Source organism: Notechis scutatus, chromosome 2 (genome assembly GCF_049901735.1).
Source record: "Notechis scutatus isolate UNSWTSFEM ecotype Mainland chromosome 2, rNotScu1.2, whole genome shotgun sequence".
In the NCBI taxonomy this organism is placed as follows: domain Eukaryota; kingdom Metazoa; phylum Chordata; class Lepidosauria; order Squamata; family Elapidae; genus Notechis; species Notechis scutatus.
This window is the reverse complement of record NC_142010.1, coordinates 170,914,875-170,939,108: the sequence shown is the minus strand read 5'-3', so window position 1 is coordinate 170,939,108 and position 24,234 is coordinate 170,914,875. Positions and strand designations below refer to the sequence as shown.

At 39.2% G+C, this 24,234-nt stretch overlaps 1 long non-coding RNA gene across 1 annotated transcript in view; it reads right to left on the bottom strand.

Annotated features, from left to right (window-relative positions):
• Positions 1-1,576: 1,576 nt before the first annotated feature.
• The window catches only part of LOC148132410 (uncharacterized), a 60,665-nt gene continuing 38,007 nt past the window's right edge, over positions 1,577-24,234 (bottom strand). The window contains exon 3 of the long non-coding RNA XR_015747337.1: positions 1,577-2,102. This is a non-coding gene — a long non-coding RNA (uncharacterized LOC148132410). The remainder of the gene's footprint in view (positions 2,103-24,234) is intronic.

Sequence of the window (24,234 nt, the reverse complement as noted above, 5' to 3'; positions counted from 1 at the left end):
GTTCTTAATGTCCAATCCTTTGTATATCCGTCTTGTAGTATAGAAAGATTAAAAGGTCTCGACCCCATGATGATTGAAGCATGGTATGAAATGGTGGTTTCAGGCAAGAGTGAGGGAGCCTCCCCCAACCCAACAAGGGTCACTATAGTGACCAATCAGGACTACAGATGTGGTCACGTGACATGGAGTACATTTCCCAGGATACCTTTAACTACATTTACCATGATGCATTCCCTTAAGAGGACAGCTCACAATTCCTAAGTAACTATCCCAAATCCCATTAACTCTAAACTGTCTGGACAGCACAGAGAATGTTTTGAACTTTCTTAAGGCAATGGGAGCTATAAAGCTCTTCCAAAGAGGGGAGAGGGCAACCAATGAGCCTCTGGGCAATGATGTTAACCCTCTGGAGTGCTTTCCTATCTGACACTGTGCAATTGGCAAACCATACAGAGATGCAGTAAGTGCATAGGTACAGTAAGTGCAGTAGGTAAGCATAGTTGAGCAATGAAAGGTGTGCATTTGTAAACAAAAATAAAAATGGGAAGATGACAGAGAATAAAAGGCAATAGAATGCAAATAACCAGCTTTGCCTGTAATGGCTCATAGCACAGAAAGTACACCAGACCAATCAATAAATCTATGGCTATTTTTCAGTAGATTTAGAAGGGTTTTAATTTCATCTGATAGATGCCTAACAACTCAGAAGCTTTACTCTCCCTAACTGTGAAAAGGAAATGTTGAAGCAAAAAATAGAGTGGCTATTTGTTGAGAAGAGTCATGAGTGCCCCTGATCCCATATGCCTGGCTGACTATTTGATAGTAGTCATTCAGGCTCTTTACATTGCAATGGTAAGGTTTTATGTGAATGGAAGTTGTGGTGAACCTGAAGCCCCAATTCGGTAGTCTCCTTATGACAAGTGTGCCCTACTTGTACCACTTTTGAAGACTTGGGCTCTCACTGATAAACCTGAAAAGCCTAATCAAACAAAGGTGATTCCAGAAGCTGGGTATTTTTGCCCATTCCTATCTTACTGTGACTTGGAGATGAGTACTGAGATCCAGAAATGCATTCCAGGAAGTTAACAATTCCAGTACAAAACTCCGGTGTCGCAAACAGCAAATCAGAAATCTTGTCTTTGAAGCTGTGGCACAGCCAGCCAGAAGAAAGTCAATATGGCTGCCCAAGGAGGAAAGGTCTTGAGAACATAGCAGCACACCAATCATGGTAGATCAATGTCCTACCACATGCCATCATGCAGAGGCAGCTTTTTCAGTGGCTGCTGCTTGTTTATTAAATTTAATACAGCCACCCACTCCAGACGACTCTGGACAGCTGTTAATACTAGAGTGAGGCCTCACAACCACATGACTTAGGAATTATGATGCTTACTTCACAGCTTGGAAATTACTCATTTTTTTTCACTTTTTCACTCTAAAGTGTGATTATACTATCCATGCCATTAAAATGAGTTAATGGTAACAAGTTGGGAAAAAGATATGCATTTTTGCCCATTTCCTAAGGTCTGCAGCACTTTGGGACAAGAAAGTGTTTAAACCTTGCCTTTTACTCCTTGTTCTCAAGATTTTGAGGCCGACAGAAGCAAAGATTCCAATGGATCATCTTAAACCTCTTTTGCAGAATTAGGCAATGGAAAAAATGAAAACACGTGCCCAGTGGCTTTGTTGCCCAGAAGTAAGCTTCCTGAATTAATATCTGTGGTTGACCTCAACCCCTGATGATTTAGGTACCAGGCTTATGTATAGACAGGAAGAGCTGTTGGAACAAACTTCAGTCACATTTTATTTTCCTCCCCACATTTTTAACAATCTTGCATCAGGAAGTTATTGGAAAGTCTGAGCTTGTATTATTTTGTAAATCTTCAGTTGACCTGACAATGGAAGTGCTTCAGGAAGGAAGTTGGGTTTCATTCTGGTGATCAATGAGGCTGCTTTAACCAGCCCCACAACAATAACAAAAGTTTATTCTTTGCAGACGGCAGGCAACAAATAGTTGGGATGGATGGAAGAGATTCTCCAAGGATCTTCTGTTTGTTTTGAAGGGTAGCAACTCTTTTTCATCTGCCTGGGCATGGCTGCTTCTACATGTGGAAATAAAAAGATAAATCAAAAAATACTGTACTCAATTATCTCCCCACAAAGGGATCTGAATCATTAAATTGGTGCTTCTTGGTCTTCCTTCTGTTTGGGGGAAATGTGATGCCTCATATGAAACAGGTTCATTACAAAAAGAATAAAATAACAAAAGACAAAGACCAGAATAAGTGTCCCATTGCATTCTCTGCAGGCCCAGCTGTAACCCATAGCTCTCCCTCTCAGGGTGCGTATAACCAACAGCCTTCCTCTTCTCCTGAAGTGTTCCAGTTAGGTAAACAAATGGTACTTAACTGCTTAAAAGCTGAACATAACTCAGCCAGGTATGCAGAGATGATGGATGAGGAACAACAGCTGCCCAGAAGCAAAGTCAAGATTGCTTATAATACTTACTGCAAGTATGGCAGTCCATAATAGTGTTGTTTCAACAAAGGACTCTGAGGGACAGGCAAGATGCAAAAAAATAAGAATGACAGAAACAAATAGAATTAGAAAAAATTAAACAGTCCTTTATATCATACTGATGGATTCTTCAAAAGCAAGGAAAGGGAATAGATTTCAAATATGCATGTATGAATATATGGATGGATATATGTGTATGTATATATGCATAGGTATAATATACACATACATACATATATACATACATATACATTTGATACGACTGTCTGGATAAAATAAAATTCATTTGGGGTGAATTCTCCTTGCTTATTGATATTGAGCCATCTCTAATGTTGGTGTGGTATCTGTATTTAGATGACATGTCAACTCAGATGCTTATGGAAGTTGAGTCGCTCAAAATAGAAGAATACATTCTTTGTACATATTTAATTCAAAGCACATAGTAATAAGACTTCAGAGAACCAGTCTTCTTGTGCAGAGTTCAAAGTGGTTAAATTTTGAATCACCCTTTGTTGCCATGGCCTGCATATCAAGCCACTAATAAAATCAGTGGTGTTGAAATACTTATGTGGAAAAAAAAATTAGCAAGCTATTGGCATCATGATATGTTTTTCTCCAGCCTGTTTCGGGGACTCAGTCTTGGTTTACCATATTGGTGGGAATTCTGAGGACTACAATCTAAACACATTCGGAGAACATCATCTTGGGAAGGCAACTGTAATATTTTAAGGCCCAATATTGAATAATGTTCTGGATTGTTCTTGTCTCAAATGCATAAACTGCCATTTCTAGAGAATGAAATGCTAAGAAAGCAACAGGATTTAGATGAAGAAGTTAAATGTACAAATTCTAGCCAAGATCAGACCACATGTATTAGATAGAATAAGACAATTTTTAAACTAAAAGAAGAGGTTAACTCTTCAGATTTTAACTCACATTTCACATTAGAGGTTCACGTTTAAAAATTCACATTCAAAAGTTGATTGAGGAAGCTGATAAAATAATCCAAAGTATATGATTATTTCTATTTAAGTTCTTCTCATATATGTATATATGTATATATAAATATACTTTTCATTTATATTTTCAATAGACATCCACTTGGTGGATTGGCAGTTCAAAGGCCACAGAAAGTGACAGTCCTCGGAAATACATGTGGAAAAAAACCCAAATAAAAAACGTTTTAAAACAAACAGTAGACGCCTCTGAAACAGGGTTTTCCTTTCATCTCTTCTAATATCCTTGAACACTTCTCCAACAGTTACTTATTTATGTTACTCTATGCATCTGTTCAATACCTTTTGTTGTATCACTGTGTTTCCATTTTGTTATTATTAGCAATCACTCAGAAGTCATAAATCTAACATGAGGATATGTGAAATCACAAGCCTACCACATTCAACAATATGGCGGCAATAGGAAATAAATTCAGAGTAAAATCAATCATCGTTGTCATAATTCTGAGGAAACATTGTGAAAAAAGAGATGCAAACACTTGTACACATGGTCACGGCTGTTTCACTTCTCTTAAACAGTAATGTAAAAAATAATATAGTGGCAGAAGTATCTGTGAGCATTATTAACATTTAGTTGACCTAAAATATAAAAACATACTGCCTTAAGGTTTAGAATATTATTATATACATATATGAGTGACACTTTAGGCAAACTTTCTAGCATACATAATAACATCTGATATAATTATCAGGGACTAAGTTAGACTGTCTAAGATATCAGTTGGTTGTTCCAGATCAAGTCTGAAATATCTCAGCTCTGCTATCGTCATCGTAAAAACACCATTAACATCAATATTTCATAATCCAAATATAAAACCAGTCTTAGGTCTCAGGCATCTCCAATACAAAATGCAAAAGAAATCCAATATGTTTATTTGAAATATGTGTCACCTATTCTGAGATCTTACATTCAGACATGCCATTACTTTGTGGGTGGCTCCATTCTTTTACATGTCCTTCCATTGTTCGTGATGTCAAATACATGACATGGAATTGACTCAGAGCAAACAATGCTGAAATGTTGATCCATTTTTACACATAATTATCAGACATCTTCCAGCAGTGCTTGCAATATTCTCATCCATTTACAGCTAATCCTCCTCTGCATTTGCAATTTACCAAATGCTGCTCCTGTGAGAAAACTTTTTTAAAAATGCAAATACCTTACCAGTAGAAAAAAAGGGCTTTTATTCTTTCTTTCCTAGGTAGGTAAAACAAGGAAATAACCAGTCTGATTATTAAGAAGCAAACATTTCAATGCTGAAAAGAAATGAAGAATAGCAGTATATGATAAATATTGGATATAGTTATATGAGACTAAGGTACAGTGAAGCCAATGCCAAATAAAAAATTGGAACAGCCAGTAACTAAATAATGAATAAAGAGACCAATTCTTTCAGTCTCACTGTGACATACAAAAAATAGGAAATTCCGAAAAATTTCGTCTCCAGGCCAGGGATCAGATATGGATGGAATGCATGCCGATTGTGACATACAGAACAGTGTGAGAGTTTTACATGTTAATTTAAGGGTTCTCGATCTTGACAACTTTTAGCAGTATGGACTTCAACTTCTAGGATTCCCCAGCCAACAATCTCCAGGAGTGCTTCTTGTATATTAACTCCAATTTTGATGGGTACCCATAGGAAAAATTATAGCGAAAGTTGAAGTCCCTGATGTTTTGCAGGCTTTGATACTCCGATCAAATGCATATATCCCATATGCTTCCATAGGAATATATCTTTATAAAAGTCCATTTCAAAATATGGTTCCCAAGTAACTGAATATTAGCTACTGCAGTATAATGGTCACGGTATTGGACAAGGATCAAATTCAAGTCCACACTCAGACCTAAACATTTATTGGCCAGTTACAGGATTTTGGATCAAACAAATATCTATCCATCCATCCATCCATCCATTCCTTTTTAATGCAAACAACATAAAGCAAAGCCCAGAAAAAAAGTAAGTAATAGTGAGCGAAAGAAATGACAAGAAATAAGATAAAAGAAAATAGAACTAGTTTCAAGTGGTAGATAATCTGTATAAATAAATTATTCTTTATAGCGACACTATTTATACAGCCTTGTTTTCAGTATGCCCATGGACCAATTCATGCACTGCCTTTAGTTCTTTCTTTAGTTTCTCTCTTCTCTTCTTATGACCTCCCTCTAATACTACAATTGTCAATCTTCCTCTTCCTCTTGATCTATTCACTTTTCCCTGGTTTCCTTGGCGATTATATCTTCATTCTTTCTATTTTTGACCAAACTATCACAATATATACTTCTTTTATACTGGTCATCATTTTTGTTTCCAATCCACATTCAATAGAAGATAATAAATAGGTAGCTCAAGGAATTCTTAGTGCTCTTTGAACTTGCAGATGTTTTATTACACAACTAGGTAACATCATCAGCACATCATTAGCACTGGTGATGTTACCTACAGTAGTTGGATAATGAAACATCTGCAAGCAAACAACCAAGCTCAGAAAGCACCAAAAATCCCACAATCCACATTCATTCACCATCCATTCATCCTTGACTCCTCCCCCTTTCTTGTTTTATCACATGCATTTCCTATGTCCTCGTTGCTATAATTTACTGTTGCTTTTTCTGGCCTATGGTATTTTTCATCCATCTAATAAAAGAAGGCAGAAGTATGCTCTTAAGCACAATAATGTTCACTTATTTCCGCCGAGAAACAGACCTTTCTACATCTTCATGTTTTGCCACCAATTTCCCCACTTTTAATAAACATTTTCCAACAGGGTCTCAAACCTGTAACTTGCAGGTCATGGGGGGGGGGAGCACCACCTAACATTTATTGCCGCCAGCTGTGATTCCCACAGTTGATATCTGGTACCCTTTATTTTTGAGTGACTTTTGTACATATAAAAACCCTTCAGCATTGTGGCTTTCAAGCATATGAACTGTCCTCAAATGACTTTTGACACAATTTGCGTATGAGTCCTCTCTTTTATGAGGCACACAAATTCACCTCTATGCTGTAATGTTTCACCGCTGATGTGTAACTTGCAATCCTTTGCTCTATTTTCCTTGTCAGGTTTAGCTACCTTGGTTTTCAGTGCTCAGATCTCTACACTTAGTTGCATCCTTTAGTCCAAGTAACATAAAATATTTTGCTTTATGAATATAGCTTCACAACTTAACCAAATCCTGGAAAAAAATAACAAATGCAGATGCACCCATTTAATATGCCAATAGGTGGCCCTTGGTATATGAGGTCATTTTGCAGTAATATAATCATAATCCCACCCCCCCATATTGTACAGTAGAAAATATTTTCTCTTCTTGAGCAGAAAGCAACTCTAAGTCTCAACTCTAATCTACCTTTAGCAAAACAGCAGTGGAGAGAAAAGATAATTGTTTTAAACACTGGTTTTTATTTATTTTTTAAGAGGAGAGCTTAGAATCTTAAAAGAAAAACCACAGTTGTCTGAAATGTCTGTGGTGTAAAGGAATAGACGTATTTCAAAATAAGCCAAAATTCCATAGAAGAGGTCTATAACCTTTAATTTCTAATGATCAGGAATAACATTGTAATCCTTTACAAGTCTACTTAAAACTAAAAAGTGAGTTTGTATCCTAAGAGTACAGAATACATTTCCTTCCCCTGAATGCTATGTAATTCTACTATACTCTTTTTAGCAAGGGATCAGGCCTATACAGGTAGTCTTCAACTTTAACCATTCATTTAGAGACCATTCTAAATTACAACAGCACTGGAAAAAAGTGAGTTTTGAACGTGTTTCACAGTTACAACCATTGAGGCTGTGGACACTGTGGACCCATGATCAAACTTTGGAGGCTTAGCAACTGGCATGTATTTATGACAGTTTCAGTGTCCCAGGGTCATGTGACTTTCTCAGTAGTGGGATTCAGCCGGTTCACACCAGTTCATGTGAACCGGTTGTTAAATTACCCATTCCCGCTATAAAAGTGGATCCTGGGCTCTGTGCTGCACTGCAATGGAGAAACAAGCAACAGAGCGGCCGGCGTGAGGGAATGAGGAGGCCATTTTCCCTCTTTCTTTTCCCTGATCCTCCTCCTTCCCTCATGCCGGCTGCGCCATTTCCCACTTCTGCACTGCAGTGCAGTGCCCAGGATCCACTTTGATAGCAGGGAGGGGATTAATTTAACAACTGGTTCTCCCAGGGTCAGTTTGGCTGTGGAGGGAGGCTCATCCCACATGTGCGGTGGAGTTGGAAGATGGGGAGGGGCCATACCTCCCATGACAGTCAACCTGACCCTGGGCGAATCGGTTGTTAAATTATTTGAATCCCACTAATGGACCTTCTGTCAAGTGAAGTCAATGGGGAAGCCAGATTCACTTAAAAACCATGTAATTAATTTAATAACTGCAATGATTCACTTAACAACTATGGCAAAAAGGTTGCAAAATGGGGGAAAAAATCACTTAACAACTGCTTTGGCTTAGCCACAGAAATTTTGGGCTCAGTTGTGGTCATAAGTCCATGACTAGCTGTATTATCTAAATGGTTTTCTTTTGAGAATATGAGGATGCTTGGAGCATCTAATCTGTTCTGCAGCCTTGTTGTTATTATATCAATAATGGCTTTTCAAATGACCACAACTTTAGGTTTGTACTTTATAATTAACTGCTTGCTTCTCTTTATAGTGTCATGTAAACTTAAGCATAAGCTATTATTCAAGTGTTGCACACTCGTGGTAATCCCTAGATTTGAAAGCTTTTGAAAACTCAGAAGTAAAAAAGGAAGTGGCAAGAAAAACTCCAATCAGCCCAGTAACTATTGTTGAGTCACTGGGAGTTGGGTGGCAAGTACAGTAAACATAATATATCATGGTTGGTTGTATAGTCAGTCAGATGTTTAGATTGGATTTCGCATTTTTATCCACCTATCTACTATTTCCTAAGAACCTGGGACAACTTGGGACAGGCAGACGTTGTTGTTTGATGGTGTTAAAAGTATTTATTTGGAACAGTTGCATCCAACTGTAGCTAGGATGCAACTGTTCTAAATAAAGCTGACATTTGCAATTGACTGATGGTGATTTTGTCATTGTTGATGGTGTTCAAGTGGTTTGTTCCCAGTTGCCTTGGGAACAGGCTGTAAAAAGAGAATATGGGAGATTTGTACTTTCAGATTTGCAAGATTCTATTAATGTAACTTTACAATAAAGTACAATTAACTCATCAGGTTGTTTCCTGTCTGTTTACCTGGGAGGACGAACACCAATCTTGCAAGCCTGAAAGTACAAACCTCCCACCTTCTCTTTTTGCAGCCTGATCAATTAAGGTGGATCTTTCCTAAATTTCTTTCTCTGACCACTAATCTGTTGCAGGCTCCTTCCTTAGGGAACATCTCTTCCTCAAGATCATGCTCACATACTATTACATTTTGCCAGCATCCAATCCTTTTCCAGAGACCTAAGCCTTTGCATACTATTCCCAAAGTAGGATAATTTGAACCTGGCCATTGGTGCCCTGTGTGTGAACTCTGAATTGATTCGGATGTGATGAATGAGCCAGAATGGGTGAGACCAAGCACAAGAAGCTTATTTCAGGAACTGTGTAGTTTGTTGCCATGTTTGGCTGCTGCCCCCTAAAATAACGCTGTCTATGTCTATAATAAAGGTTGGACCTGATTCAGTCTGGATTGATTTGTGCATTTGATCCATTTGCTTGCTTTCATGGATACAGTGTGCTCAATGCTCAGTATCTTACAAATAGTAGCATGCTGCTACACCTGAAATCTGGCAAGGCATGAATTCAATCAGCTTGTTATTGAAAGGTGCTTTAGCTTTCAAAATTGTCAAGATTGACTTTTCACCCCGTGAAATGAATACACAGAACACCCAAAGAGATCCCCTTCCCTTCCTGTTTTGGCTGGGCTATTTGTATGCACTGGAGTATGAGTTGGCTGGAAATGTAGAGAAAACAAAGGAAGGCTACAATCATAACTTAGGGAATTACCAACAAAATCACTACAGTCAATCTTGGTAAGGTCTCATTAACATGCCTTTGCTTTTCTTGTCACACTTTATGTATGCAGGTCCGTGGTGGCACAGACTGGAGCAGCCCTCAGCAGTGGAGGGATGAGCCAAAAACGGCCAAGAGTGGCTCTCCAGAGCCATAACCATTGGAGGCTTTCCCCTCCTGTCCCCCTGGTTTCACACTTTTGTACTGTGTGAAAATATGTGCATTTGACATTTTGAAATACCTTTAAGTAAATGTTTGACGATGGGGTACCAGATTTCCCATTATTTGTTACTCTAGTTTGATGTTATTTATGGCCTTGTTTTAATTTATATAGTTAATTCCTGGGGTTATGGTGATATGAGGATGAGAGGCAGAGAGGAAGAGGAGGAGAGGAAAGCACAAGAAGGAGAGGGAGAGGAGAGAGATGGCCTGTCCTTTACTATGAACAATTTTTTGCCTCCTTGTGTCCTTATGCCAGGTAATTTTTTACTTCTTGCCAACACAATGAGCTCATCCATCCTCACTAGTCAGGTTCTGAGTAATGGGATGCCAATAAGGGAGCTGAACAGCTTTTAAAATGGCTTTTTGCACTGGCCACTAGCAGATTTTTGCTTCCTCTTTTGCTGCCATAATAGCAGTGACTTTGTAGTGCAGCTGGACTCACAGTGTAACCTTCCCTCATCTACCAAAGCCATTGCAGGGGCAGGGCATTTGATTTTTGGCTCAGAGAAGAACGTTTTGAATGAACAGGAGTCAAAGATCATCTTCAATCGTTACAGAAACTGAAGGAGCTGCATTCTTACATGAAAACTACTGAGTTCCCCTTTATGAATTCTGGCCATAGAAGTAGTGATGAACACAGACATGTTCATGGTGGCAGATTCTCCCGAGAAGGCTAAGAAAACATGCCTTGGGTGTGATAGAACTAGGAAAGGTTCATTATTGCTTCTGGAGCTGCTAATGACCTCAGCCACGTGACACTGGCTCTGGGCTTCCATGTGAGGGTGTGCCTCACAGCTCCCAATCATTCCATTCAGACACGCCCTCTCTCTCATTTTAATTTTGGTGAAGGCATTGTCTCCAGGCAACAGTAGTCTTGCACTAGTGCCACAGCACCTTTCGACATCCCCAAAGTCACATCTCAAAGTCATAAAATGGCTTGATCACACACTGTCTAAGAGGATATGCACTGTCCCCATTGATAAGCAGTGGATGCTTGTGGGACTTTCAGGGAGAAATTGACCAGAGTCCATAACTGAATGGACTGCAGTTTCCCTCATAGCTAATGATGCATTCAACTGCGCCCCATTTCAGTGTCAATGAAGCATCCATTCTGATCCACCATATTCTGGAGTAGCAGAATAATGAATTCTATTCACTGGATGCAATACTGTAGAAGACCATTACAACATATTTTTACTTGAAGTCAAAAGAGTCATCAAACTATATGTACCAATAATAATTCCCAAAACCAGAAAAAGCAAATTACCCAAAACAATAAGGAAGCTTCAGTCCAAAAATAAATCACTTTGGTGGAAAAACAAATCTGGTCACGTTGCCAAATTCAAAAGCCGACACAAAAAATTATGTCACCAGATAAAAACTGAATGCACCAATTATCACATTAAACAAGAAGAAAACTTTCTATGCACCAATTCCACCCATGCTTTCTACAATTTTGTAAACAACAAACTAAAAGACTCAAGGTCCATCCCACCCCTGAAAGGACCTAATGGTAAAGATTGTAACGACGACACTATTAAAGCCAACCTCTTTAACATATTCTTCGGCTCAGTATTTGTAAACAGCAATGGATCATGCCCAGTATTTCCTAGTGGAACCACAGACAACTACAATGATCTAATACATATCGATTTTACAGAAGACAATGTTGAAAAAGCACTACGCAATCTAAAACCATCTCTATCTATTGGACCGGACAGAATATGTTCCTACCTAAAAGCTACCTAAAAGAATATGTTCCTAAAAGCTATCCACTGCCTTAGCCGAACCTCTAAGCATAATCTTTGAAAAATCTTTCAGGACCAGCTCCTTGCCTAACCTATGATCACAAGCCACGGTCATCCCCATCTTCAAAAAGGAGACCCCAGCCTAGTTGAAAATTACAGACAAATCTCTTTATGCTGCATCACCTGTAAAGTCATGGAATCAATTATTAACCAATCCATTATCCTCCACTTAGAGACAAACAACCTACTATCCTGTAATCTGCAACTCTTACACTGCAAAAACATATGGACTACACAACTCGATCAGGGCAAAGCAATAGACGCAATCTACATAGACTTCTGTAAAGCCTTTGATTCAGTGGTACACGACAAACTACTCCTAAAAATAAAATCCTATGGTATCTCTGGACAACTGAATAACTGGATAGAAGCATTCCTGTCAGACAGACAACAAATGGTCAAAATTGGGAGCGTCCTATCAAATTCTGTACCTGTCAACAGTGGTGTCCCCCAAGGCAGTGTTTTAGGACCAACTCTCTTCATACTCTACATAAATGACCTCTGTGATCATATCAAGAGCAACTGTGTTCTCTTCACTGATGATGTAAAGCTATTCAACACCACAGACAATACTGCTACCCTTCAAAAAGACTTTGACTATGTATCAGAACGGTCAAACAAATGGCAACTTCAAATCTCAACAAATAAATGCTCTGTCCTACATATTGGCAAAAAAAAATTCAGAAAATAAAATACAGGCTGAATAGTCAAGACCTTGTTGATGATCCAAACTCTGTCAAGGATCTTGGAGTACTCATCTCAAATGACCTAAGTGCTAGAGCCCACTGTAACTACATAGCCAAAAAGGCGTTAAGAATTGATAACCTAATCTTACATAGCTTTTTCTCTGGTAATATTACACTACTAACTAGAGCATACAAAACATTTGCTAGACCAATACTCAAATACATCTCATCAGTCTGGAACCCACATTATGTATCTGATATTAACACAGTTGAGAAAGTCCAGAAATATTTCACAAGAAGAGTTCTCCACTCCTCTACTCATTGCAGAATACCTTATGCCACCAGACTCAAAATTCTAGACCTAGACAACCTAGAATTACGCCACCTTCCGTCCGATCTAAGCATAGTATATAAAATCATACATTGCAATGTCCTGTCAATGAATACTTCAACCATAACAACACAAGAGCAAACAATAGATACAAACTCAAGGTTAATCGCACTAAACTTGATTGCAGGAAATACGACTTCAGCAACAGAGTGGTCAATGTCTGGAATACTCTACCTGACTCTGTGGTTTCTTCCCCAAACCCCAAAAAACTTTAACCTTAGACTGTCTACTATTGACCTCACCCCTTTCCTAAGAGGTCTGTAGGGGGCGTGCATAAGCACACCAATGTGCCTACCGTCCCTATTATTGTTTCTTTTATTTTTTATTTTTCTTATACGTATCCATGTATTCATAACTATGTTTTTACTTATACCTATTATCTTGTAAGCAAACTGACAAAATAAATAAATAAATAAATAAAATAAAATAAATAAAATAAATTCCAAGGAATGTCCTTGCTACTTCAGAAAAATGGATTCGTCTGTATTGGGCATTATTTTGAGGAGATATTCTCCAGATTACATTGCCAAGTGACTCTTTCAATTGCAACAATTAAAACTGGTGGAATTTTCTTCCACCAATGCTGCCGGTCCTGCCTTCCCTTGGTCCTTGGTTCATTGGATCGTGGTGAGATGGGTAGCTAAGTAAGTAAGTAAGATGAGAAGCTCAAATCCCCAACATATTCCCTATGAATCTAACTCAAAGACTGAATAAGTGACTGTGAAAAATATTCCATAGTAGAAAGCTTAAGTACTTTCTGCAGTTCCTGAGGCAAGCCGCAGTCTCCAATAGTTCATACTCAATCTACAGAGAAACTTCTACCATGATGGGGATTCTTTTTAAAACCCAACTGATGAGCAATTTCCCTGCATGGTGACTTTATTGTGAGCCATCATTGAGTAATAGCCACACTTTCTTTCTACCAGATTGCAATGGCATAACATTGGGTTTTGCAAAGCAAGTCTCCATCTCAGAGAGGGTATCATGCAACATCGTGAAGTTAGCAACCTACCATTCATCATCTCCAACGGTCAATACAGTCAAGGCAGTGGGGACTGGCTCTCTGCTGATAGGGATACGCCTCTGTAACCAAGTCCTCCTTAGGGACTCAATAGTCCAAATGAGCCAGGAGAAAACAAAGTGCACATCACATCCAGGTTTCCCCCTTCCTCCTTGCCATTTTGGTTTCCTTCCCAGGAGGAAATAGACAGTCTGGAAACCTACCCTGTTTCTCCAACAATACGGCCTCCCCCAATAGGAAGCCCCAGCATGTTTTATAGGCATGAAATGAAATTAAGCCCTTCCCCCCAAATTAAGGCCTATATTAAAACATGTGAAAGGGGGGGGAATGGTGGGGGGGCTTGCCGTTAGGAAGTACTTTTGTTGCACACCCGGATATGGTGCTGCCTGTGTTGACCCCGATACAAAGTGCCCCACCAACGCTGAGGTCAATATCCAAGCCGTCGCCGCCCGCCCGAAGATGCAAGGGGGGGGGAATTAAGTCACCCCCAAAAAGATGGCCTAGCCATTTTTTCGGGGCTCAAAAAAAAATAAGACCCAGCCTTATTATATGAGAAACACGGTAGGAACTGAGCTGCTATATGCCCAAGATGAATTTCAAAACAGATATTCATGCTGCCTCCTAAATGTATATTAATATGATTATATTATTGATGTATAATATTAACATTGTAAGCCTCGTGATGAGATGGGCAGCAAAACAAACAAACAAGTAAATAAGTAAGTAAGTAAATAAACAGACAGATACGGTATGGGATAGGCAGTTCTGATCTGAAAGGATGAATGGAGTACTGAGATGCAGAGTGATTGCTATCACCACTGGGCACCATAGAGCAGGAACACATAGGCATGTTGCCAGTTGCTGTGCTACTCTTGGGGCCTTCATTTCCACAGGTGCTGGGCTATACATTCTGACTTCCTGCATTGCAATCATTGTGCTCCTAAATCCAGCAATTTTATGTTTCACTCTTCATGTTTTATGCTGCTCAGCTCTAAGCAAGTCACGCTGGTTTCGGTATTGTTTCTTGCACGTTGGCCTAGTCCTTCCTTTCTCTGGTGAAGGATGACTAGCCTACCTCCCGAGAAATTTTGGAGTGTGCTGCAATTGTTCCATTGAGGCACCTGTGCTTTTTCTCCGGTCCTGTGCCTGCCCCTGCAGAAGCTCTCATGAATGACGGTAATCCTGTAATCTCTCATGAATGAACGTAATAATTGCATGGTTGTGGAAAACTGACATTGGGGTGCAAGTGTTCTGCTGTATCTGGGAAGCGATCTAACTTTATTCTTGTGGCTCCCCTTGACTCATCCTGGGAACAGCCACTTCCTGAGCTTTGCGCTGTTGCTCATGTTGAAGGCTGGGTTGTGTGCTTGACACGAATCTTGATTAAACTCATGAATGATTCCCTGTCACAGAATGAGCCACCTGGATACCACTGCCAGCTATTAGGTGAAGCAAGAAGAAAAGATAGCTGCCCAGAGAAGTGAAGATAAAGGAGGGAGAAAAACTGGATGGATATGAAGCCAGAAGAAAAAGTAACTGGACAGGGAGTACTTGGAAAGAAAATGGACAACTCTACTATCCTAAATGTGGATTGAACAACTGTGGCATTTCTAAATTTGAATAGTAAACAGTGAATAAGTGAATAGTAAACAGTGCTCCATCCTCCAAATAGGTAAGACATGAAGAATAAAAATTCCCCTTGGATGCAAGAAGGAAGTTTTTGTGCTTTCTTGCAAAATCAGAAAACTTCAAGAGACAAAAGGAATAGCTTTGGAACAGTCAAGGCTCGGTTACCACACAAGGCTCAGTTGCAACACAGAGGTTGTCTGCAGTGCCCTTAAGATCCATCTAACAATTCATCCGAAACAATTTCTGCAAGCTTTGGAATGCTCCTTAATCCCATGACCTCTTAATAAACTGATACGGTGTGGATGGGATCAAGGATATAAAGTGTTGAGAGAAAAAAGCTCATTGGGAGTGCCTACTTGAGGCCTTTAAGGTGGAATAATTCTGATGAGTTCACATCATTTTATTGAGAGGCCAGATAATGTTGACTTTCATTTGTCCACCTGGAACCACCCAGTGATTTAAGATATAATTTAAGGTTAAAAGAAAATTCTTCAACCAGTTGGTGGTTTTTGGAACCCAATTTTTCTTGTTTTGGTTAACAGCTGATTCCAAAATTTTTGGCTACAGCTTTTCCCTGGCTTTGAATTCAAAAATCTAGAAATGCCAGGACTTCTCCCTAAGAGCCAATCTCATAGAATAGCTACAATATGAATAAAACTATATGAATAGAAGCATTAGTGTTCACAGAGGACTTCTTGTTGCCCATCATCCTATGGATTCTTATGCTCACCACGTAAGTCAATATTATAAAAAGATAAACATTTTTTTAATTCAGAAACCATCCCTAGCAAATGCATTTATGAGTCTTGAATTTTTAAAATTCCTGAGGGTTTGTTTCTGTGTATTGCAAAAGGTTAGTTGAAACAAAACTGAGATAGCAGTAAAACTATGTTACGATTATATAAGTCTGCTTACTTAATCTCAGATGCTACCTTCAAAGTCTTTCCATAAACATGGTGGCATGAAATAGCTTTCTCGACTCAGAATTTTCAAAATAGATGGGACTTCATCTCCCAGGATTTCCATCCATCACAGGGGTGAATTCTAGAATTTGATGCTGAAGGCTCGAGATTGGAGGAACAGATTATTAAATTTCAACAAAGGATGGAGTTGTGTATTGCTAATATGTCTCAATATCACCTAAATCAACAATGGAATCAGTGCTGTTATAAAGTTATGGGTCACTTCAACACATGTGAAAGAATCTGGGAACGGAATCAAAAGAGGAATTGGCCACAAAGTCCAACCCCTCTTGAATTCCACTAACCCTTCTCTAGTGGCAAAATAGTGCTTTTAGTTGAATAGATTCCTGTGCATAGGTGTGAGCAATGTATCAGAATTTCATTTCATTACATTACATTATTTATTTTTTATTTTATTTATTTTTATTTAGTTTAGTTTGTCAAGCATGTATGAGAAAACAAGTATAGGTGTGAACATAACATATAATCATATAAGTATAAACAGGTATAAGTTTATACATAATAAATAAGTACGAATAAATGGGAACAGTAGGACAGGGTTGGTAGGCATGATGGTATGCTTATGCACGCCCCCTTACAGACCTCCACAGGAGGTCTCCCCACAGGAGTGAGGTCCATGGTAGACAGTTTAAGGTTAAAGTTTGGGAGGTTTGAGGATGTAACAACAGAGTCAGGTAGTGAGTTCCAGGCATTAACCACTCTGTTGCTGAAGTCGTATTTTCTGCAATCAAGTTTGGAGCAGTTTACTTTGAGTTTGTATCTATTGTTTGCCCGTGTGTTATTGTGGCTGAAGCTGAAGTAGTCATTGATAGGTAGGATGCCGTAGCGGACAATTTTGTGTGCTAAGCTTAGGTCAGACTGTAGACGGCGTAGTTCTAAGTTGTCTAGGTCCAAAATTTCAAGCCTGGTGGCATAAGGTATTCTATTGCAAGCTGAGGAATGGAGTATTCTTCTCGTGAAATACCTCTGGACTCGTTCAGTTGTATTAATGTCCATTATACAGTGTGGATTCCAGGCAGATGAGCTGTATTCGAGAATTGGTCTGGCAAAGGTTTTGTATGGCCTGGTTTGCAGTTCAATGTTACTGGAGAAGAGCTTCACAAAATTAGATTAACAACACTTAATGCCTTTTGGCAATGCTGTTACAGTGAGCTCTGGGGCTTAGATCTTTTGAAATGAGTACTCCTAGGTCCTTGACAGAGTGAGGGTTGTCTACATTATATACATTATAACAGAGTTGGAGGTCTTCTAGGCCAACCTCTTCTAGTCAAGTAGGGGACCATTCTCAACAAAGGGCTGCCCAATCTCTTCTTAAAAGCACCCACAACTTCTGGAGGCAAGCAATTAAATCAGTTTAATTGGAAGTTCATGTGTGGTCCTGATCTTTTGCACCCGACAACAGGAGATTGATACTATCTTATAGCATCACCCAGCCACAGCTGTAATGATACATTAACACATGTGTAGGGTGACACTACCAGTATAAAAAAGGCCATCAACAATGTTGCATTGACTCCTGCCTCTGGTCCCCAAGTTGTCCATAGCCCCCTCTTTCTGAATTTGCTAAATGAAATTGCCAATCTATCACAGGGATTGAAGTGGGATGGAGGACCTTTTCATATGTTGTCTGTTATGTAATATCTTGGCTGGTAGCTAGATACTGTATTTAATGTTTGCAAAAGTCAGCAATATGACTAGTGTTTAATGCACATACTGAATAGCTGTTGTACATTTACCACCATATGCGCCAGTTTGCCTCTTGTAAGAGTGCAGGATAGGTATATTCATGGTTCTTCATGTCTACTCTCTGGACATGAGGGCCGAGAGAGATGGAGCAGAATAAAATGAGAATTTGGTAATACCCTCTTTTTTTTTGTCAGTAGCTCCCTCCACTCTGACCTGTTCTAAGCTGACCTGTTCTAAGCTGACCTTCGTTGTAGCTGAGATACAAAAACTGACCCAGGAGAGATGAAATAATTTTGATCCAAGAAACAGGGGGGGTTGACAAACCCTGAGAAGGTGTGCAGGCCCCAGCTAAGCCTTCCTTCTCTATCTTTGAGCTCTTTCTCCTGTGGCACCACAAATATGCATCCAGGATTTGATGGCATTTCATGGCACAGATTCCAATTCATTCATTCCATGACCTCAGCCACTAAATTAGAGCTTTACAAATCTCTAATTGCAAAAGAAGTATTGAGAAGTATTGTTATGAAAGGATTTACTTTACTACAATTGAATCTCCCTTGCTAACTACAGGAAACAAGACTTACTTCATACCAGACATATTGTAGAGAAAGGCGTTGCCATGAGAAGTGGATGCTGTGTAGAAGTAACCCCCTTTTTCTTCTTTTCCAGGGTTGCATGAAAGTTATTTATAACTGATAGGGTTTCATGAATTCTGTTTGTGACTGGCGGGCTGTAATTTTGTATGAAAGCGCTGCACTACGAAGATAATATTTCAAGAATATTAAATAACAAGGAGCATGCAGCGGTGTCTGATTTAGAAAATTAGATCAGTGGCAAAGAACTTGGTACTCTCCAGAAATTCTGCATTTCATCAGGGTAGCTAGGTCTGATGGGAACTAAACCCCCAAATATCTGGAGGACAGCAACTTGCCTCACTTTTATTGCCTCCAAAGACTTACAGTATTTCTAAAAAGAAAAAGCAGTGTACGGATAAATAGGGCCAGGAGCAAATGGGTCTATCTTCTAAGAGATGTGTTTTGATTGGCCAAGCCCATTATGTCAGCCATTTTGCAATCTGCTCTCCAAATTTGAAGGGTGCTTACAGTTCAAAAGAGCTACTTCCGTACACTTTCATGTCACAAATTCCATATTGGTTTCCATCTGCAAAACATGAAGGTTTTTTAAAGTATATTCCATTCTATTTCTTTTGTTGCTGAATTGTGTTTTGATTGGTCAGCATTCCATGGCCATTAAGCATGGAGAGAGAGAGAGAGAGAGAGAGAGAGAGAGAGATCCGAGTTTCTCCAAGGTTGCTAACCCCTCCTTCTACTATGTGCAATGCTGCTTTCATTAATGAGCAATAGTATTCAGGTTTGAACATCAAAAATGGAAGGAGTGATTCTCTGACCTCAGCAGGTACCACCCTCTCTATTTTTGCAGGAATAATTGTTCTAATGCAACTTTCCAATTGGGGAAGGCAAACCCAGAGCAATAAGGCGTACAGAGCCAAAATAGCCTGTGAGAGCAAGTCATCCCTCCATTTTTGCCTATGCATCAGAAATGACTGTACAGTCCAGTAATCCAGTAAAATGGCTTCATTAAAAAAAAAGTAATATAAGGAGGCAGCTGAAAATAGTGCTTCTTAGGTGCACTGTTAATAAGTCTCTTTGTATGCAAAAAAGACACAAACACTTTCATTCTGCACAGTGGTGTATTAACGCATTACGCAGACTAAGCACGTGCTTAGGGCACCAGGCCCAAAGGGGGCACCACAAAAAGTTATGTTGGCTTCGTTTGTACAGTATGTACAAAGGAGGGGGCACCAAGATTTGTCAGTGCTTAGGACACCAGTGAGCCTTACTCCGCCACTGATTCTACACCAGCTCCCACCCTATTGCTATTTCCATTACCCTCTGGATGTCCAAAACATCTTTTTCCCAAGTAGCATCTATTCTTTATTTGCTGGTCAATTCCAACCTTGTCCTGCAGAAAGCATTCACACAGAGAGGGGATATACTCAGCCTCTATCATCTCTGCCTCCATCTCTATTTATATTTATATCTCTATTTATATGATTTGACCAATTCATGTATGCAGTATTGTTCACTCTTCTATTGAATATTATATTGGGACTAACAACACTCATAGTCTTTTATTCTCAGATTAAAAGCAAGTAAATTAATTTTCATAATTCAATTTATTGTGGCCTATAGGATGTCAGTAGTCGTCTGGTTTGGAAGCTAAACAGGGATAACTCTGGTTACTACTTGGAAGGGAAACTACCTGGAAATTCCAGGATTTCAGGCTAAATTAGGAAGTTATACACTGGAAGAAGCATTTCTGTACTCTTGGCCAAGAAACAGAATGGATATGGCCATGAAATTAAGATTAGAGTTCAGTTAAAAGAGACATCACCTTTATATTATGGAACAAGAAGGTGTCTGTAGTGGGTGAAATACAAACCAAGTATGAGATTTGATATTAGTAGGTAAATTGATTCGTTGCAAAATATCCTTTACAATTACACCATACGTGGGCACACAAACGAGGCTTATGTTGCATTTGCCTGCAGTCTGATATGACCTGGTCATGAACCATATAGATAATTATGTATTAAACTGTTGAGAACCATCTCTAATCTCTTCCTTCTTGCTATTGTTCAGGTGGAAATGGATGACACTGAGAAATCCAAGTCAGAAATCTGACCAATAACTCTTATTGCAGTATTTTTCTTGCTGCAGAATATTCAGGGTTCATAATAGAGAAGGTCTTCTCTGAGATAATAGTCAGACTTTTATATGACCTCTTGAGGAAGGTCATCACAGCATACTTTCAGGTGACAGCTGAAAACAAATCTAAATATATATAAAAATTACTTGTTTCCTAGTACATTTCACATTTGGTTATTTTAAGCTGGTGGAAAAGTTGGACCTTCTCAATTCTACCCTGCAGGCTTTTTGTAAGGTCAGAGTTCTGTATTATTTTAAATATGCTATTGACTGTTTGAACATTTATATATACTAATTTGGATCTTGGGAGCCGAAGGTGTGGTTTATAAACCTTTTAGATAAACACGTGCAGTTAATTTGCAAATCCTAGTTCATTTTTACTTTTCAGCATAACTTACTCAATGTTCAATTAAATGTCCCATTACTAATTGAACATTAAGCTTCTATTATTACATAATCCATTATTTATGACTTCACCCATTTATTTTTGTGCTTAAATAGCAGCAGAATTGTTCATTGGCAAATCTGTTTATCCTCTATGAACCCTATTGGTGTTGAGTACCTAACAATGACTACACATATCTGATAGCTAACCCTTGTAGTTTTACCATTTTGTTTAATCAAACTGATTCAAACTAAATGAAGCTTTTAATTGAGTTGCACTTTCAAGGTTATTTAAAAAAAGAAATGAGCCCCAATTATTTATATTTCTCACTAAAAAGAAATAACACCCTCCTTGTCACTCCAATCTAGTTCACCAGTCAAAACCTTTGGTTTCCAGATGCCCTTCCAATGCCACCAAGTTTTATTCCCCCAAATACGTAAAATATGATAAATAGTATAATTGTAATCGAGCTCCCAAGGTTATGGATTGATATTCTATTCTTGCCAGTGTATATTTTTCCCCTTCCTGACCCACCCACCCTCCCTGTCTCCCCCATTTTAGTATCTCAAAATAATCCTGCATGAATTTGGTCATTTAAAAAGGTTTTAAGAATGGATTATTACATAGGTGAGATGGACAGGCACCGGGGCTAGAATTTATTGTTAGTGGGTTCTACCTTTTGCAGAAGGGAATTCTAAGGGAGTCAAAAAAAGTCAATAAGGAGCCACAATTGCACACTCAAAGTCCAGTCTTTTTTTGTGTGCATCACAAGTAAAATGAAGGGGCCGGGTTTCATTGGCATGATGATGGCTACCATCAAGTCACTAATTTTACATACAACTCCTTCCTAGAACTCCTCTGAAAGCCTGCTTTGAATGAATTCTCACTGATAGGCTTTTTTGGCCCTGCTACCATTTTATTGTTGTAGCTCTGTAATTTGTGACTGCACTTTGTAATCTTAATGTCTTGCACAAGGGAGGGTGTTTTTTTATGTCAGAGCTTCTTTAAAACCCCCTTATACAGTAGAACCTCTGGTCACGACCATAATTCATTCCATAACTTTGGGCGCAACCCAATTTGCTCATGACCCAAACCTAATTTTGGAAATTTGGCGCTTACAAAAAAAAATGGTGCGGAAGATGAAATCGGCTGTGAGGGGGAAAAATGTGAATTTTTTGGTCAGAATCCAATTTGGTTGTGGTCAGAAGCATTTGTGACCAGAGGTTCTACTGTATTATTATATTCTTCTTTTTATGCTTCCATTACATATGCATTGACTTCCTCAGAGGGACTCGATCACAAAAATTATGCACTACTAATATAATACTGTAAATAACTCATATCAGCCTTGAAATTAAGAAGTCAACAATGAAAAGTAAGCTCATTCATTTCCTCCATTTGGGGAGCATTCTCCTAATTATTTTGCTTGATTCTCCCCTCCCCCCCCCCCCAATTCACAGACGTAGATGAACCTTGAAACTATTAGATAGTTGAAAATTGGTTTTAAAAGAGCAGGCCAACAACATCTTGCTTTTTATCCAGTGACAGGCAGCCCATTATTGCTAATTAGGAGCCTGTAGCAACACAATCCTTCCCTGGGGAGTCAGAACTTTGAGGAAGGTGTGGTTGCCAGGGCTTGTGTTCAACATGCAGAGGTACAAAAGAAAATTTGAGTGAAGCTTCCAGTTTCCACCCACTCATCTATGGAACACGTTGATGGAAAAGAACAATAATGGCCAATGAGATCTATTTGACAGCTCTTGGGAAATGCCGCCTCAAATCTAGAGAAAGTTGGTGAGGATCGACCAAAGGCACAAAGAGGGATGGAAATGTTTAGATTTTTCAGAAAGTCAGTACCCATCAAGCATTTGCCACATGTAGATAGTCCTCAGTTAATGACAGGAATTGGGACTGGAATTTTGGTTACTAAGCTATGCAGTTGTAAAGCACAACGCCATGAGAGTATGCCACTTACCAACGATAGTTTCAGCACTCACTGATTACGATTGTTAGGTGAATCACTAACATTACATTAAGCAAGGACCTCATATGAGTGCAACTTCCGAATACTTGCTATCTTCTCCATTGACATTGTTTGTCAAACAGCAGGCCAGGTCACAAATCATAATCATGCAACCGCAGGATGCTGTGACGGTCAGAAATCTAGACCGGTTACCAAGCACCTGTGACCCTGGGGGCACGGCAACAGCCAAAACCTTGAGGAGAGGTTGCAAGTATCGCTTGTTCAGTGCTGTCATAATTTGGGACTGTCACAGAACAAGTGGCTGTTAACCAAGGACCATCTATATTACAGGCATTGTTGTTCCCAACTATGTGCTTGTTTGTGGGAGTTTTAAGACTCTACAAATCTAATTCTCAGCAACGTAGCCCTGAAGAAAGTCCTGTTAAGCTCAGTGGAACTTATTTCAGAGTAAACGTAGCCAAAATTCCACTGAGTCCAGGTCACTTTAGGTTTCTTCCCATTGCATAATACTACTACCTCTGATGAAGTTTTATGAGCTTGAAAATAGCACTGCTAGTATGCTGGCAAGTAAACAAGGAGAATACCGTTATTTTTTAAGTTCAGATCTCTGCAAAGGGAAGGACAGTGACAACCCTGAAGTAGTATCAGGTAGTTGTGATGAGCTGGAAACAGGTTTGAGGCCGTTCAAAATTTTCAAATATGCTTCTATTGCAGAGAAACTTGGACCAGAGATAGATATTATACTTAAAGGAAAGTTTGAAATGACCCTCATTGGGTGCCTCCAGTTCAGAGGTGGTATTCAGCAGGTTCTGACCAGTTCTGGAGAAACAATAGCGGAAATTTTGAGTAGTTCGGAGAACCGGCAAATGCCACCTCTGACTGGAGATTTTACAGTATCCTTCCCCTGCCACACCCACCAAGCCACGCCCACAGAACTGGTAGTAAAAAAATTTTGAATCCCATCACTGCTCCAGTTCATTCATTCGAGCCCTTATTCTTTCAGTATGCCACATGACCAGGAAGGGCAATCTACAATAGAGCAGCTGGCAGAACTGCTTCTCCTACAAGGAGTGTATGGGGGATTTTTTGAACTTTTATTATTTCAGTTTGACTTCTCTCACCAAATTTATTCCATTGTGTGCTGTATTAGCATACTCCAAACCCTCGCAAACTGATTGGTCCAGACGGAC